Below are 6,504 nucleotides of genomic sequence, written 5' to 3'. Positions count from 1 at the left end.
GTTACGTCATAAACCCTCACCTGCATTGCGCGCCTCGCCCTAGGAGAAATTAGAGCACGCACTTTAGTGCGCGTTTGAAAACCTTAAAAACGCGCAACGTGATCCCTCAAGTTCATTGACCCTACCTGTCAAAATATCAAAAAATCCTTCATAAATTCCCCCTAAAATTCTCGGATCACAAATTTAATCATTTGTTACTTGTGTCATTCTGAAAATTTCCTGTAAGTTTCATCAAAATTCGTTAGCTACTATTTGAGTTATTTTGTACACGGACAAACCAACAAACCAACGGTAACGAAAACATAACCTCCTCCCTTGGCGGAGGTAAAAATGGTTTGGTGAAATAATCATTAGTGAGGTTCACACCTAGATCCCCTTACCTTGAACTGCGACAAGTGTGAACGGAGTTTTGTTAACCACGACGCTCAAGTTTTTTCCACAGCGCGCAACCCTATGTGCGAACTAGGCGCCCTTTATTTTCTATCGTAGTTAGCTTTACCTCGAGGTTTTGCTAACTGCATGTAGGTGTGAACGGCAATGAAGTTTTGTCGTGGTTACTTAGGGGAAGGAATTTTTACGCTCGTAGTTAGTACAGTCAGGTATCCTATTACCGAACGGTATCCTATTACCGAACGCGTACTTTGTCAATGGAGCGCGTACAACAACTCGAATACGCATTCATTGCACTACGCGCTGTTATCTCACAGGGGAAGCTAGTGCCGAAAATATTGCTAAACTGCATCAAAAAACAAAACAAAACGCATTTTACATCAAATTTACGTAATAATTGCTACGATTTCGATATTCGTTGTCCTGCGTTAATAAACATTGACCGAAAATACAATGTACAATTTTCCCCATACAGAGGGCGCACGTTCGGTAATACAATACGATTTGCGTCGGTAAAAAGAGACAACTTTTGTGGAAGGGTTATTTGAAATACGGATTTTTTCTAGAAGTTCGCTTATTTTTCAAGTATTTTCGTTACAGCTAAAGTCATCAGCATTTCAATTATCTATAAGGATATTTTTGGCTGAATTATTGCATAATGTTGCCCGTTTGGAGCAATAAAACAAAAATCGTTCGGTAATAGGATACACCTCCATATAACTACAAGTTTTTGGATAGGTGTAGACATGGCTAATCAGAGTGTAAGGATTATGAAATTGATGTCATGATATTGTATATTTGTTTTGTACAATTTGTTTCCATTGATGAAGAATGAAATGTTCCGAAAAATAATAACCTCGTTCGATTTACATTTAATGTTCATGTTATTTGACCCTGACACGGACAAAGGATTGATCTGTAGTCCTCTCTGGATATCATTTTTATCTATTATACCAATTGTTAGTAACATAGCAACTGGACTTACAAACGTGTAGAATAAATGCTCAGAAAAATGACACTTCACCTATAATAATAATGATAATAGTGGCTACTTGTATAGCGCACTGGTCCACTTTTCAGTGCTCATGGCGCTTCAAAAATAAACAAGTAGTATTCAATTTGGCAAACTATGATAGAAAAGCCTTTCTTTTTCGCCTCTGTCATTGATTTTTTTTCACCGCAGTTAGTCATTTCAAACAACAGATCATTATTTTTCAATTGTTCTTGTTTATCCTTGTACGAGACAATCGAGTGGACATCCTCTAGCTGCATTTATGACATGAAATAACCTTTGACCTTCTAACTTTTGACTTTTGCTAATAATTTCCACAGGACATTTTTATTTCTACATGTATTGAGGAAGTTACAGCTGAAAACGTAATTCTTTAGCACGACTTCAGTGACGTAACACATTTGACGACCCTTGCACTGCTTCTGCAACTCATACAGCTAGTCATCTGAATCGGTGCTTGTGCAATGCAGTTACGCCTATTTTGTCAGTTGGTCTGTAGTGCCGTTGCAGGTGAACACTCACATCAAGGCCTTTGTGGCTTTGTTAAAAGTATTGTATCCCAGCTACGCAAAGGTAAGTAAACTGAACTGAGTACTGAGTACATTGTACACAGAAGTGCGCTGTATTGACGTATCTACTCGCTGAGTTTTCACTGAGTTCCACGCAGGGTGGAGCCAGGTGAGGCTTCGTCTCCACAACAAAAATGAAGAGACGGGCTAGAAGACAAATGGTATCAAAATGAGTCCATTATAAAATGTAGGAACCGTCAGCACAATGCCTTTCACAGTGTCTTTTTCAAAGAGTAGATTATCTCCCCCTCCGTAACGATACCTCTACCAAAGATCGTACATAGTATATACGATCTTTGCCTCTGAGCTTTTTATCCTCTGAGCTCTAATACTAGTACATGTACTAGTAGTAATACTGAGCATACCGGATATTGGGGGGGGGGGGGGGAAATGAAGGACCAATCAGAGCGCTATCAGTTGTGGTAACGCTACGTGTGCGCGCACGGCGTTTACTATGGACGTCGTTCATAGAACTCGATGAATGAATGAGAGTACGAGTTCGCCCAACCGATTGGTTGCTAGAGACACGCACATGCGACACACATACTACGCATATCAGTACAACGGCGGAGTGTTTACAAATCATACGTAGTAGTACCGTTCATATCATCAGGCAGCGTCAACTGCGGTTCATATGCCTGGAAACGAAGTCTGAATGACCGAACGCCGAGCTGTGCCGATGCTCGTCATTCATTACCCCAAAGATTCTAGCATTTGATGATTCTAGCTTCTTTCAGTCAGGGTTCTGTCTTGTAACCAAAAGACAGGGTAAGTACTCCTCATGACTTTATAGTTTGGTGTTACATTGGTGTAGATATTTCCACCTCACAAATGAATGCAACCACGCCCGGTTGTGGCAGTCTGGTGGGGAAGGGCAAAGGCGTGGAGGAGGTATGTCAGATGCGATGCGCACGCAGTGCATTTACTCTGACACGTTATTTCTTGGTATTGATCATGCGCTTCGCAAGATCAAGCGTCACGTCAGTCGATCTACCTTGAATCTAGAAGGGCGATGGTGGAAAGTCTGTCTGTTGACTTCCCTATTAAAGGTCTCCTGGGATCCTATTTCATGTTGACGTCTACTGGTGTGAAGTGGTTCCCGGGAAGTGGTCTACAAATATCACAACGAACTGTAATCATTTTTCAAATGTTATTCTGCACCCACTCAGCTCCGCCCCTTGACTTTCATGCTAAGCTGTCATTATCTGTTAACCTTGACCAATGCTCAAAGTAATGATAACAAGACCAGTTTCATAGCTACAATATTATGAGTGATTAGGTCTACTCTGTGGAAAATGTTCAGTGATTGATTATAGGACAGAAAAAATGTGGAAATTACATGTATTTTGTATTAAATAAGACCACTGATGTTAGTGTGTAAAATTACACCCACCTGGTTATTGCAAGATGCATTACGTAGGCCAACTTTTAGGTTTGGGCTAAATCAGTTGCCTTTACTAACGGTGATGACATCAGGAAAGGTATAAGAAAGAGCCGCTTGTGGTGAATAGTTCAATGAATGGAGAGAGAAAAAGAGATATAAATGAAATTACATTTGACATTTAAATTGGACCAAAAGATCCCTGAATTGTTAATATGAAGAACTACTTTCAGCAGAATCACCATGACACTGAATTTCACAGGACCAGGATTAAACGTGAGGGTTCTTTAAACATCCTGACATACATAGGGGTTCTTCTAATTAGATGATGTAATGAATATTCTGCATGCTATAGCTCAGAAATTGAGATACAAATTGATGAAGATCCTCAATGTCTTTGATTTACAAATAATAGCGGTTAGAACAAATGGCGGATCCAGAGGCCGCCCCGGGCGTGTCCCTGTACTTAGTATTTTTTTTTTAATACCAAAAGTATGCATGAAATCGCACGATGACCATTATAAACCACACCACCACCAACAAAAACTCCCTATCATGGGAGGGGGTACACCCTCCTCCCCCTGCCCCCGCTCGATACGCTCCCTCTCTTTGCGCCCCCTCTTTGCGGAATTTCTGGATCCGCCCGTGAGAACAATCACTAAATTCACGAATTTTCCCTCAGAAATCGGTTTACATGTATTGTGTGCCAGAGTATATGCATGTGTATGTGTTTATATGTGTCTGTTACCCCATCCTCCCAAGAAGTGGAGAAAAGTGAAGCACCATCGTATACTTTGATTCAATGAGAGCTCATCATGTTACTGAGAAGCTCCAAAAGGTACCTTTAATCACAGAGGGAGAAACCCTCATGATTTAATTATCAGCGTGATGTACGATGGAGACAGATAAAGGATAGTTATGGCGCGGGCCCTGTTCGAGAAGAGTCCAAATATGCCTGTTTGGCCAGATTCAATGGAGAAGTGCTAACAGGCGTGATTGTTTTTTATTTTTCCAGCTCGATTCGTAAAAGTTAATAGATGTATACAGCAACGAGGGAGGGGGAAAGACGGAATATGAAATGCAATCTCCACTCAATATTGACTTTTGTCATCGATGGAAGGGTATGGAAAAATGAATCATGTGTATCAATATACTGTAATATTCCGAGAGAAGTTCATGTAGAACTGAGGATATTAGTCGAGATGAGGGATACCAGTGCTTAATTGATATCTTCGTAATTTACAAAATATGTACGCTTGATTTCTTTAGGCACCATTTACAGCTACATGATATACTTCATTTCTTCATACACCGTGGGGAAGTAGCGTCGGCTTTGAGCGTATAAATTGGTCGTAGTAAAACGCGGTTGTCGAAGTTTATCCTTGTTACTGGAGAATTACGCTTCGACCATATATTTGTAGAGTGGCTCCCGTATACGACATATATATATGCAAACAATGTTTTACCACACCTGTCCTTTTTGAGTCAGAGCAGAATGCTCAGCATGCGCTTTCCCCTTAACTGCCCTGTGAGTTCCCGATACCCTATTTTGCTTTATATTAGTGAAGTTTATCATTAATTGGTATTCTTTGTCACAAACTATTTATCAAAAGTACATATACTTCACTCTCCTTGTTCAGCGTTTCGATTGAACAAACCGCAGATATACGATGCAACATGGCAACTCCACCCCACCCAGATAATTCCGTTCTTGTTTTTTTTTTTTTTTTTTTTTTTCTGAAATCAAGATTTGGGCCTGACCTTGTATCACGGTCCACCCATAAAACGCTTTACAATAGTTTCGAATAAGGGCACCATGCTTCAGTGGTCATCAATATACAATGTATATATTGATATATGATATACAAAATGCCAAAGACACCATCGATGTCGATAATAGTAAGTGGAATTCTGTAAAGAAAACGATTAAGGGGGCACTTCAAGACAATACTGGAAAAAAACGTATCGAGTTTTGTTGATGCAAGGTCAATTTGTAAAGCTCCTGGCTCTTTCTGACGAAAATCTCAGCTGGAAATCAATTATATACAGCTTGCCGAAAAGGGTACTCAGTTTTATAACAAATGCATGTGACGACTCCTTACCATCGTATGCAAATCTTTATAGATGGGAGGAAAGATTAACGAACAAAATTTAATGTGTACTTTGTCCTAATGCAACTGGCACTCTCCACCATAATTATTTTGTCAAATTGCCCGGCATTTTTGGAAAGGTACGAATGGAGGCGCAACAGCATATTGCAATATAATTTACCATACGATCAAAGAGTCTCTTCCCACTGGTCATGTCATATACGCTGATATAGATGGGTGCAAAGTGGCAGGCGGAACGATTCCACTCCACGTAGTTACAACTAGTCAACGACCAGACATAGTAGTCTTACTAGAAAGAGTAAAGCAAATCCTAATTGTTGAATTGACAGTACCATTCGAACCTAACACTGAGGCTGCTCATGAAAGAAAAGTACAATGTATATAGAGAAATACAAAGTGTTATTGAATGAACTAAAACACAAGGGCTATAAGCCTTTCTTTCTTGCCATCGAGATCGGAGATAGGGGGCAGATAACACTTGAAAACACGACTGAAAACGACTGAAAGGCCTACTCAAAACATATAAATCTACACAAAGTCCCACTGCATTCTATCAAGACATTAGTAGATATGCAATAGTTTCATCATTCACCATATTCTATGCCAGAAAAGAACAGAATTGGGGGGGGGGGAGAATTAATCACTTAGAAATGTAATATGTACATCTGTAAGTGTGAAAGACACTTAGTAATATGTAATAATTGTATAGAATTATTACATTAATTGGATAAATGTACTGATTTACTGGAATGACATTTGGCACTTATCCCAAAAAGTGTATAAACGAGTAAAATTGGATTGACACGCGAACACTTGGAAATGCATGTACAACTCATGTATCCCGGACAAATATAATGATTTATTCAAATTTTATTTGATCAGTTAGAAAATGAGATGGAGCATCCTGGACAAAATAACGAAATGAGTCATTGGTTATTGACACCTAATCACTCAAAATTATGTACTTATTTACGTATCCAGAAAAGTATAAAATTAATGCAGTTGATTAGCACTTCAACAATCAGGAATGTATAATACAGT

The sequence above is a fragment of the Diadema antillarum genome, unplaced genomic scaffold (assembly GCF_040938485.1).
Source record: "Diadema antillarum isolate AM-2024a unplaced genomic scaffold, OU_Dant_1.0 seq00001009_RagTag, whole genome shotgun sequence".
NCBI lineage: Eukaryota > Metazoa > Echinodermata > Echinoidea > Diadematoida > Diadematidae > Diadema > Diadema antillarum.
This window is presented reverse-complemented; position numbering follows the sequence as displayed.